The sequence below is a fragment of the Neomonachus schauinslandi genome, chromosome X, assembly GCF_002201575.2.
Source record: "Neomonachus schauinslandi chromosome X, ASM220157v2, whole genome shotgun sequence".
NCBI classification, from domain to species: Eukaryota; Metazoa; Chordata; class Mammalia; order Carnivora; family Phocidae; genus Neomonachus; species Neomonachus schauinslandi.
Window position 1 is genome coordinate 19,122,328 of NC_058419.1, and position 13,174 is coordinate 19,135,501.

Below are 13,174 nucleotides of genomic sequence, written 5' to 3' on the forward strand. Positions count from 1 at the left end.
GGGAGAGGGAGAGAGAGAATCCTAAGCAGACTCTGTGCTGAACACAGAGCCTGATGTGGGGCTCCATCTTGCGACCCTGAGATCATGACCTGAGCTGAAAGCAAGAGTTGGACGCCTTAACCAACTGCACCACCCAGGGGCCCCTTTTTCTTTTTTAAAAATCAAAGTGAAATTTATATATAGTGAAATATGCATATTTTAAGTATAAAATTGATGCATTATGAAAAATGTATATACCTATGTAACCACAACCTCAGTAAAGATATGGAATATTTCTACAGTCCCCCCAAATTCTCTTGTATTCCCTTCCAGTCCAGTCTCTACTGCAACTGGCAACCACTGTTCTGTTTTCCATTCCCCCCAGATTGGCTTTGCCAGCTCTTAAACTTCATATGCATAAAAGCATACAGTATGCATATTTTTTTGTATCTAGCTTCTTGTACTTAACATTTTTGAGATTTATCCATGTTGTTGCATGCATGTATTAGTTGTTTCTTATTACTGAGGGATGTCCATGGTATGAATATACTGCAATTGATTTACCTATTCTTATACTGATAGAATTTGATTTGTTTCTGATTTGGGGCATATTGAATAATGCTGCTATAAACATTTATGTACAAGTCATTTTGTGGACATATGTTTTCAGGTATCTTTGGCAAATATCTAAGAGTCTAGTGGCTGGGTCAAATAGATATAGGTTTATTTTTTTTCAGTTGTTTTTTGAAATTGTTTGTAAAATTTTACCAGCCCACCAGCAATATATACGAGTTCCTGTTGCTTCACACCCTTGCCAAAAATTGGTGTTGTTGGTATTTTTTATTTTAGCCATTCTGGTGGGTGTGTGGTAGTATCTCATTGGGTCTTTGTTTGTTTGTTTGTTTTTATTAGGTTTCTATTTTTTATAGTATATCATAAGTTTTTAACGTAGAGTTCATTAGTTGTGTATAACACCCAGTGCTCATCACAACACGTGCCTTCCTTATGTCTCATTGGTTTTTTAAAAAACTATTTTGAAACTACTGGATCATATGGTATTTCGATTTTTAACTTTTTGAGGAACCTCTATACTGTTTTCCACAGTGGCTGTACTAATTTACATTCCCACCAACAGTATACAAGGGTATTTACCCAAAGAAAATGAACACATTAATTCAAAAAGATATATACAGTCTGATGTTTATTGCAGCATTATTTACAATAGACAAGATATGGAAACAACCTAGGTATCCACTGATAGACAAATGGATAAGGAAGATGTGGTATATATACACAATATTACACAGCCATAAAAAAAAAAAGGATGAGATCATGCCATTTGTGACAATATGGATGGACCTAGAGGGTAGTATACTAAATGAAATAAGTCAGACTGAGAAAGACAAATACCACATGATTTCACTCCTAGGTGGAATCTTAAAAAAAGCAAATGTGGGTGTCTGGGTGGCTCAGTGGGTTAAGCATCTGCCTTCGGCTCAGGTTCCTGAGATCCAGCCCTGCATCGGGCTCACTGCTCACTGGGGAGTCTGCTTCTCCTTCTCTCTCTGCCCCTCCTCCCTGCTCATTCCCTCTCTCTCTCAAATAAGTAAATAAAATCTAAAAAAAAAAAAGCAAATGAATAAACAAAGAAACAAAAAACAGAATCAGACCTGTAAATACAGAGGAAAACTGAAGGTTGCCAGAGGGGCGAGGGGTGGGGGGATGGGCAAAATGGATGAAGGGGAGTGGGAGATACATGCTTCCAGTTATGGAATGAATATGTCACGGGAATGATCCTGAGTTGAATTCAGGAATGAAAAACACAGCATAAAGAATATAGTCAATGATATTGTAATAGCATTGAATGGTGACAGATGGTGGCTACACCTGTGAGCATAGCATAACATATAGAGTTGAGTCACTATGTTATACACCCGAAACTAATGTAAAAATGTGTCAGTTATACTCAAATAAAAAAATAAAAAAAATTTTGAAATCACTTTAGATTTAGAGAAAAGTTATACAGTACAGACAGTTCTCATACAGTTTCACCTTAAGATTACCCTCTTATTGTGGTTTTAATTGGCAACTTCCCTAGTGACATATAATGCTGGGTGGGTTTCGTAAGACTACTGGCAAGTCAGTCTTCTTTTCTGAAGTATATGCTCAAATCTTTTGCCTTTTTTTTGTTGGGCTGTGTTTTTGTTATTGATTTTTAAGAGCTTCTTGTATATTCTAAACATAATATTTAATCAGATTAGAAACATTGTGAATATTTTCTCCCAGGTGGTGGTTTGCCTTTTCATTTCCTTAATGGTATTTTTGAAGAACAGAAGTTTTAAATTTTGATGAAATTCAATTTATCCATTTTTAAGTGATTAGTGCTTTTTGTGATCTGTCCAGGAGATTTTACTACTGTCAGTGTCATAAAAATATTTTATATTTTCTTCTAGAAGCTTTATAGTTTTAGCATTTAGTTTGGTCTATGATCCATCCTCAATTAATTTTAGAGTATGGTGTGAGGTAAGAGTAGAGGTTATTTGTTATAACAAATTGCAACAATCTGAGTGGCTTAAAGTAACATAAATTTATTATCTCACAGTTCCACAAGCCAGAAATCCAAAATCAAGATGTCAACAGGCTCTGGGGAAAAAATCCTTTCTTACTTGTTCCAGCCTTTCATGGCTCCAGCCATTCCCTGGCTTGTCACAGCATAACTCCAGTCTCTGCCTCCCTCTTCACATGGTCTTCTCTGTGTGTCACTTGATTTCTCCTCTTCTTGTAAGGACATCAGTTATTGGATTTAGAGATTTTTCTAATTCCAGTATGGTATCGTCCTGAGATCCTTAACTAATTACAACTGCAAAGAAACTTCCTCCAAATAAGGTTACATTCTGAGCTTTTAGGTGGATATAAATTTGTATGTGGGGGATATTATTAAACCCACTACAATATCCAGTTGTTCCGCCACGATTTATTGAAAAGACTACCATTTTGCCATTGAATTACATTGCAATCTTTGTCAAAATTTAATAGCCTTTATAGGTGTGGCTCCAGTTGTGGACTCTGTATTCTGATCCATTGTTCTATTTGTTTATGTTTAAAGCAATGCCACTTTAAATATAGCTTTAGAGCACGTCTTAAAATCAGGTGGTGTGTCATCCTTATTTTCCTTTTCAAAGTTGTTTGGCTATTCTAGGTCCTTTGTTTTTGATATGTGTTTTATTTTATTTTTATTCAAGTATAATGAACATAGTGTTATATTAGTTTCAGGTATATAATATGATTCAACAATGCTATACATTTCTCAGTGCTCATCATGATAACTGTACTCTTAAACCTCTATTTCCCCTGTTTTTTATATATTTTTCAGCAATTTCTACAAAAATTCCTCTGGGATTTTGACTGGATTGTGTAGAACATACAGATGAGTACAGAGAGAATAAACATCTCATAGAAATGAAATTGATTTTTGTATGTTGACCCTGTAGTCAGTGAACCTTATAAATTTACTTATTGCTATTGGCTTTTTATTTTCACAAATGTTTTAGAATTTGCTACCTACAAGATTTTGCTGTTTGCAAATAAAGACAGTTTTCCAGTTTGATGTCCTTTATTTTTGTTTTCTTACCATATTTTACCAGCAAGAACCTCCAGGGCAACACTGAATATAAGTGGTGAGAGTGGACGCCTTTAACAGGGTTCTAAGCTCAGGTGGAGATAATTCAGTTTTTCACCTGAATGATACTAACAGTAGGGCTTTTGTTGTTTATGTTTTCGGTAGATATTGTTAATCAGGTTGAGGATGCTCCCTTCCATTTCTAGTTTGCCAAGAGTTTTTGTCATTAACAGGTGTTGAATTTGATCAAATTCTTTTTCTGCATTTGTTAAAATGACATATGGCATTTCTCCTTTATTCTATTTATATAATTAATAGCATTGATTTAGTTTTTTGAATACTGAATCTCCCTTGCAATCCTGCGTTAAACACATACTCATAATGTAGTATCCCTTTCAGTATATTCAATTGTATTCATTTTGCCATTTTTTTTTTGAGGATTTTTGTATCTATATTCTTAGGGAATGTTGATCTCGTTTTTCCTTGTAGTGTCATTGTCTGATTTTATCAATGTAATAATCATAAAAATACTTTTAAAGTAGTTTGTTTTCTTCTATTTTCTGAAAGAGTTCGTATAGCATTGATTGCTTTTCCTCTTAAATGTTTGGTTGAATTTGCCAAAAAAAAAAAATTGATCCTGGAGGTTTTTTTTCTCTTTTCAGCTTTACTGAGATATAATGGACATATAACATTATATAAGGTTAAGGTGTACAGAGTGTTGACTTGATATGCGTATATATTGCAATATGATTATCACTGTAGCATTAGCTAACACTTCCGTCAGGTCACATAATTACCATTTCTTTTTTGTGGTCGTGGAGGGTTTTTTTTGTTGGAAAATTTTAAACCACTAGTTCAATTGTCTTAATTGGTATAAAGTTATTCAGAGCAATTTCTTCTTCAGTTAATTTTGTTAATTTGTATCTTTGTACATTTCATCTAAATTATCAGATTTATTTGTGTGAAATCTCCTTTTTCTTTTTTATTATTTTAGAGCTATAATGATGTCCCTTCTCTTATTCCTGATGGCTAATTTTTTTCATTTTTCTTGAACAGTCTAGATAGATATTTGTCAATTTTATTGATATTTTTAAAAATTGGCTTTTGGTTTACAAATTTACCTCTAAGTACTGCTTTAGTGGCTCCTGCAAATTTTGATAAGTTGTATTTTAATTATAATTCCATTTAAAATACATTCTTATTTCATTTGTGTTTTTTCTATGACCCTTGGTTTATTTAGAATTATGTTTCTTAATTTCCAAATATTTGGGTCCTTCCTAGGTATCTTATTATTACTAAGTATTATTATTGATAAGTTTAATTCTTTTGGTGCCAGAAAACATACTATATGATTTTAATCTTCTAAAATGTATTGTTTTATACCACAGCACACACACAATTCTAGTGAAAAGAATGTGCATTATATACATTTATATGGATTAGTGTTCTATAAATATCAATTAGGTCAAGGTATTTATAGTACTGTACAGGTCTTCCATTTGTTTGCTAATTTTTTTTGTCTAGTTGTCTTATTAATTGCTGAGAAGGGAGTGTCAAAATCTCCAACCATGATTGTGAAAATGTCTATTTCTCCCTTTGATTTTGTCAAATTTTACTTCAGGTATTTTGAAATTCTACTATTAGGCACATATGTATTTATGATGGCTATTTCTTCCTGATTAATTGAGGCTGTTATTATGAAATACCTTCCTTTATTTCTGTTAACACTTTTTGTCTTGAAATCTATTTTATCTGGTATTATAGCCACTCTAGTTTTCTTATCTTTATTTTTACATTTATATGCTTTTATAACCATTTACTTTCAACCTATCTTTGTCTATATATTTAAAGTGCTTTTCTAATGAAGAAAATATATTTGGATTTTGCTTCTTCTATTCTGAAAATCTCTGCAAATTGAGTGTTTAATACTTAAGTGTTTAATGTAATTATTGATATAGATGTGTAGCTCATTTTATTATTTCATTGTTATTTTGTCACCTCTTAAAAATTCTTTCCCTTTGGTCCTCTTTTAATAACTTTTTTGGGATTATTCAAGTATTTTAGAATTTCATTTTTAATTTTGCTGTTGGTTTTTTAGCTATATTGCTTTTACTGTTCTTAGTGATTTTTCTAATGCATAGATTCCACCTTTTTGAATAATTTGTATCACTCTGTCTCCAACTTTGTTAACCATTTTTTCTACCATCTCGAAGCCATTGAATTTTCATTTCAAATGGTATACTTTTCAGTTCTAGAACTTCCATTTGATTCTTTTTCATAGCTTCAAATACCATGTTAGGATACCCATTTACCTACTTATTTTGGCCACTTTTTCTTTTAAGTCCTTGAACATTTTTGGGGGGATTTATGAAAATGTTTTTTTCTCTGTACTATATGAAAGTCTGTTCACACTTCCACAACTAGGAATATTTCAAAGGCTCATGTAGTAAACATAGGAGTTTACACTTATCAGTTTAAATCACAGTTCTTAGGAATAGTGTAAACTCCTTGAACATGTTTTTGATAGCTTTTAAAAATTATCCTTCCCCACCAATTCAACATCTGGATGATTATAGTCTCTATTTCTACTCACTTCTTTCTTTTCTTTTTTTAAAAAGATTTTATTTATTTATTTTTCAGAGAGACAGAGACAGAGAATATGAGTGTGGGGGAGGGGCAGAGGGAGAAGCAGGCTCCCTGCTGAGCTAGGAGCCTGATGTGTGACTCGATCCCAGGACCCTGGGATCATGACCTGAGTCAAAGGCAGATAGATACTTACCCAACTGAGCCACCCAGGCATCCCTCCATTCACTTTTTTCTTATAAATTCGTGTTACATTTTTCTCTTTATTCACATAGCTAGCAATATTTGATTACATAGTGGATACTAATGATATTTTATAGAGATTTTTGATTCTCTTATTTTCCTCCTAAGGACATTTTGATTTTTGTCCCAACTGACAAATTATAGGCTAATCATCTTGAACTTTTGGAGCCTTCATTTTACTTTGTTAGTTGGAGTCTGATTCTGTATTACCCTTAACCTTGGGGTAAATCTTTAATCCTTGGACATAGTCTTTATTCCTAAGGCATGGTCCTTTGAGAGTTTTAGTAGAAAGCCCAAGATATTTATGAATGTTTTCTAACTTGGTGGAATTCAGTCTCCAGAGTCTGTCTCCCTTATGGTAAGCAACTACTAAAATCTCTGTTCCAATTTTTCAGCTTTATTTCTGCTGCTTTTTGTCAGTTTTCTTATTATTTTTTCTGTAAATGCACAGTTCAGGGGTCATTTAAGTATTTGATGGGAATTTGTACATAAAAATTGGGACTCACCTCTCAATGACACTCTTATTTTAAGGATTTTTCCTTCAATTTCTAGCCACCCTAGCAAGTCCCAACTCTATCCTGTGATACCTCAAGCCAGATTCCAAATTGGTTCTTTTTTAAAAAAAAATATTCAAAAGAAAAAAATCTTTGCATGACATATCTCACAGGATAAAATGTGCAGATGCATTTATAATAAAAAACGAGAATGTACAGTTATCTGTAGTTTCTAATATAACACATATCTCAGTCTCTGGGGATGGGTCTGTGTAACCTTGGGAACAATTACTATTCTCTCAGTAATCTATTTATAAAATGGAAAGTAATATCTCTGAATTTTACTTCATAGAAAATGCCAGTTTTCTGGTCAGTCCTCTGTTTTCATTTTACTTGGTCTATCAGCAGCATTTGGCAGAGGTGATCATTCTCTTCTTGATACCCTTTGTTTTTTTTTTGTTTTCTAGGATGACGCACTCCCCTGATTTGCTTTATAACTCACTGGCCACTCTATTTCAATATTTTTTGCAGGTTATTTTCTTTCTTTCTTTTTTTTTTTTAAAAAAAGATTATATATTTGAGAGAGAGAGAGTGAGAATGAATGGGGGGGCAGAGGGAGAGGGAGAGAAGCAGACTCCCTACTGAGCATGGAGGCCAACACAGGGCTCCATCCCAGGACCCCAAGATCATGATAGCCAAAATCAAGAGCTGGCCATTTACCCAAATGAGCCACCCAGCCAGGTGCACCTTTGCAGGCTCTTTTCTCCATGATCTTTCAAGGTTGGAGTTCCTCAGGTCTCAGTTCTTGGATTTTTTTTGTCTTCTGTAGCTACTTATCTCTTGGTGATCTCATCTAGTCCCATGGCTTTAAATATACTCTATATGTTGATAATTTCGGAATAGCATGGAGGACATTAGGAGAAGGAAGGGGAAAACGAAGGGGGGGAAATCAGAGGGAGAGATGAATCATGAGAGACTATGGACTCTGAGAAACAAACTGAGGGTTTTAGAGGGGAGGGGGGTGGGGGGATGGGTTAGCCCGGTGATGGGTATTAAGGAGGGCACATACTGCATGGAGCACCGGGTGTTATATGAAAACAATGAATCGTGGATCACCACATCAAAAACTAATGATATATTGTATGGTGACATAACATGATAAAATAAAATTTTAAAAAATTCCCATATTTACATTTCCAGTTCACATCTCTCCCCTGAACTCCAGACTCATATATTTAACTGAAATTGTCTCTTTTTTGTTTAATGGGCATTTCAAAATTAACATGTGAAAAACTGAAAGTTTGCTCTCTACACTTCTTCTCTCCAAAATATTCCCTAGTATCCCTTATTTCCATTATCCCCTATCTTCAGTTGTTTAGAGCATAAACATCTGAGTCATCCTTAATTCTTTCTTCACATCCCTGATCCAATTCATCATTGAATCCTGGTGACCCTTCTCCAAATATTTCAAAAACCCTGTCACTTCTCACCACATTGATTTCCACCTTGTTTAAGCCACCATCATCTTTTACCTGGGTTTTTGCAATATCCTTCTAAGTAATCTCTATGCTTCTACCCTTGCCCCATTAAAATAAATTTTTCCTACAACATTCAGAGTAACCTTTTTAAGATGTAATTCAGATCACTCCACTAAACTACTCAAACTCTTTTAAAGAGTTAGGAATAATTCTAAGAGTATGTTGATGGACTTATAAGGTATAAAGGTGTAATTTGTATGACAACAATATTACAAATGAAGGGGGAAGGAACTGAGTTTATATTTATATTTATATTTATTTATATTTAACACAAAAGAAAATAATAATGTAGGAATAAAGGAACAACTAAGATATGTCATACAGAAAAGAAATAGCAAATGACAGATCTAAGTCTTACCTTATCAATAATAACATTAAATGTGAATGGACCAGAATCACCAATCAAAAGTCAGAAATTGGACAAAGGGATTTAGAAAAAAAAATCAAAACATAATACAACCATATCCAGTCTACAAGAGACTCACTTTAGATTCAAAAACACAAATGTATTGAAAATAAATGTTTGGAAAATATATACATCATGCCAAAAGTACCCAAAATAGAGCTGGTAAACCTAAACTAATATTGGACAAAGTAGACTTTAAAATAAACATTGTTACTATAGACAAGTAAGAACATTTTGTAGTGATGAAAGTATCAACCCATCAAGGAGAAATAACAATTATAAACATATATACATCTAATAACAAAGTCAAAATATGCATAGAGTAAAAATTGAAGACTTCAAGGAAGGAATAGACAGTTCAACAATAATAGTTGGAGACTTCCATATTCCTTTTTCAATCATTGATAGAAGAACCAGACAGAAGATAAACAAGAAAATAAAAGGCTTGAACAACACTATAAAATAATTGGATCTATCAAGATCTTACTGAACACTGTACTCAACAACAACAGAGTAAACATTTCTCTCAAGTGCACATAAAACATTTCTAAGACAGATCATATACTAGGGAATGAAACAATTGTTAATAAATGTAAAATAATTGAAACCATATGAAGTATGCTTATGATCATGATAGAACAAAATTAGAAATTAATAAGCTAGAGTAATTACCAAATATATGGAAATTAAATGCTCTAAATAATCAATAGGTCAATAAAGAAATGACAAGGTAGATGCCACCTTACACCAGTTAGAATGGCAAAAATTGACAAGGCAAGAAACAACAAATGTTGGAGAGGTTGTGGAGAAAGGGGAACCCTCTTACACTGTTGGTGGGAATGCAAGCTGGTACAACCACTTTGGAAAACAGTGTGGAGGTGCCTCAAAAAATTAAAAATAGAGCTACCTTATGACCCAGCAATTGCACTCCTGGGTATTTACCCCAAAGACACAGATGTAGTGAAAAGAAGGGCTGTACGCACCCCAATGTTCATAGCAGCAATGTCTGCACTAGCTAAACTGTGGAAAGAGCCGATATGCCCTTCAAAAGATGAATGGATAAAGAAGATGTGGTCCATATATACAATGGAATATTACTCAGCCATCAGAAAGGATGAATACCCAACTTTTACATCCACATGGATGGGGCTGGAGGAGATTATGCTAAGTGAAATAAGTCAAGCAGAGAAAGTCAATTATCATATGGTTTCACTTATTTGCTGAACACAAGGAATAGCATGGAGGACATTAGGAGAAGGAAGGGAAAAATGAAGGGGGGGAATCGGAGGGAGAGATGAACCATGAGAGACTATGGACTCTGAGAAACAAATTGAGAGTTTTGGCGGGGGGAGGGGGGGAATGGGTCAGCCCAGTGATGGGTATTAAGGAGGGCATGTACTGCATGGAGCACTGGGTGTTGTACAAAAACAATGAATCGTGGATCACTACATCAAAAAGAAATGATGTATTGTGACTAACATAATAAAATAAAATTAAAAAAAAAAGAAATGACAAGGTAAATAGAAAGTACTTTGAAATGAGTAAGAACACAAAAAACACCAAAAATTCATGATATAGCTAAGTCAGTGCTTTAAAAAGGTAATTAGCCATACACATCTATATTAAAAAAGAAATATTTAAAGTCAATAACCTAAGTTTTCACATTATGAAACTAGAAAGTAAAGATAGAACTAAACTCAAAACAAGCATTGAGAATCAAACAGTAAAGGCTAGAATGAAAATAAATGGAATAGAGAAGAGAAAAATAATAGAGAAATTCACTGAAACCAAATGTTTAGTCTTTGGAAAGATCCAAAAGTTTATAAACTCTTACCTTGATTGACCAGAGAGAGAGAGAGAAAGAAAGAAAGAAAGAAAGAAAGAAAGAAAGAAAGAAAGAAAGAAAACTCAAATTTTGAAAATCAGGAATGGAATTATGGAATATGGAACATCACTGCCAACCTTAGAGACATAAGAATAATTATAAGGGAATACTATTAATAATTGTATACCAAAAAACTAATAAACTAAATGAAATGAACAGATTTCAAGAAACACACAAACTGCCTCAAGAAGAAAGAGAAAATCTGAATAAAGTGAAGTAATTGAATAGTCAAAAATCTTTCCACAAAGTAAAAGCCATACCTATATGGATTCACTGCATAATTCTTCCAAACATTTGAATAATCAACACCAATCCTTTACAAACTGTTCCAAAAATGAAGAGAACGGAATACTTCCCATCATTCAATATGGCTAATATTACCCTGAAATAAAAACCAGACAGAAATCACAAGAAAACTACAAACTGGTATCCCATTTGAATATAGCTCCAAAATCCTTAAAATATACTAACAAACCAAATTCAGCATTATATAAAAAGAATTATTGGGGAGGAGCAAGATGGCAGAGGAGTATGAGACCTACATTTCATGTGGTCCCAGGAATTCACCTAGATAGGTATCAAACCATTCTGAACACCTACAAACTCAACAGGAGATCGAAGAAAAGAATAGCACCAACTCTCTGAAGAGAAAAGCGACCACTTTCTGGAAGATCTCTTGTGATTTGTTTAGTGTATATTTTTCTGGGGTTGTTGTTGCCCTGTTAGCATTTGTTCTCTCATTCATCTATTCTCCTCCAGACAAAATACAAGACAGAAAAAATCACCTCAACAAAAAGAACAGGAGGCAGTACTGACTGCCAGGGACCTAATCAATATGGACATTAGTAAGATGTTGGAACTAGAGTTCAGAATGACGATTATAAAGATAATAGCTGGGCTTGAAATAAGCATGGAAGATACAAAAGAAACCCTTTCTGGAGAAATAAAAGAACTAAAATCTAACCAAGTCAAAATCAAAAAGGCTATTAATAAGGTGCAATTAAAAATGGAAGCTCTAACTGCTAGGATAAATAAGGCAGAAGAGAGAATTAGTGATATAAAAGACCAAATGATGGCGAATAAAGAAGCTGAAAAAAAGAGAGATAAACAACTACTGGATCATGAGGGCAGAATTTGAGAGATAAGTGATACCATAAGATGAAACAATATTAGAATAATTGGGATCCCAGAAGAAGAAGAAAGAGAGAGAGGGGCAAAAGGTATATTGGAGCAAATTATAGCAGAGAACTTCCCTAATTTGGGGAAGGACACAATATCAAAATCCAGGAGGCACAGAGACCCCCCCTCAAAATCAATAAAAATAGGTCAACACCCCTACATCTAATAGTAAAACTTCCGAGTCTCAGAGACAAAGAGAAAATCCTGAAAGCAGCTCGGGAGAAGAGATATGTAACCTACAATGGTAGAAACATTAGATTGGCAACAGACCTATCCACAGAGACCTGGCAGGCCACAAAGGACTGGCATGATATATTCAGAGCACTAAATGAGAAAAATATGCAGCCAAGAATACTATATCCAGCTAGGCTGTCATTGAAAATAGAAGGAGAGATAAAAAGCTTCCAGGACAAACAAAACCTAAAGGAACTTACAAACATGAAACCACCCCTGCAAGAAATACTGAAAGGGGTCTTCTAAGCAAAGACAGAGCCTAAAAGTAACATAGACAAGAAAGGAACAGACAATATACAGTAACAGTCACCTTACAGGCAATACAGTGGCACTAAATTCATATCTTTCAATAGTTACCCTGAATGTAAATGGGCTAAAGGCCCCAATCAAAAGACACAGGCTATCAGATTGGATAAAAAAACAAGACCCATCGATATGCTGTCTGCAAGAGACTCATTTTAGACCCAAAGACACCTCCAGATTGAAAGTGAGGGGGTGGAAAACCATTTACCATGCTAATGGACACCAAAAGAAAGCTGGGATGGCAATCCTTATACCAGACAAATTAGATTTTAAATCAAAGACTATAATAGGAGATGAGGAAAGACACTATATCATACATAAAGGGTCTATCCTACCAGAAGATCTAACAATTGTAAATATCTATGCCCCTAACATGGGAGCAGCCAATTGTATAAGCCAATTAATAACAAAATCAAAGAAACACATTGACAACAATACAATAATAGTAGCGGACTTTAACACCCCCTCACTGAAATGGACAGATCATCTAAGCAAAAGATCAACAAGGAAATGAAGACTTTAAATGACACACTGGACCAAATGGACTTCACAGATATATTCAGATCATTTTATCCCAAAGCAACAGAATACACATTCTTCTCTAGTACACATGGAACATTCACCAGAATAGATCACATCCTGGGTCACAAATCAGGGTCTCAACTGGTAACAAAAGATTGGGATCATTCCCTGCCTATTTTCGGACCACAA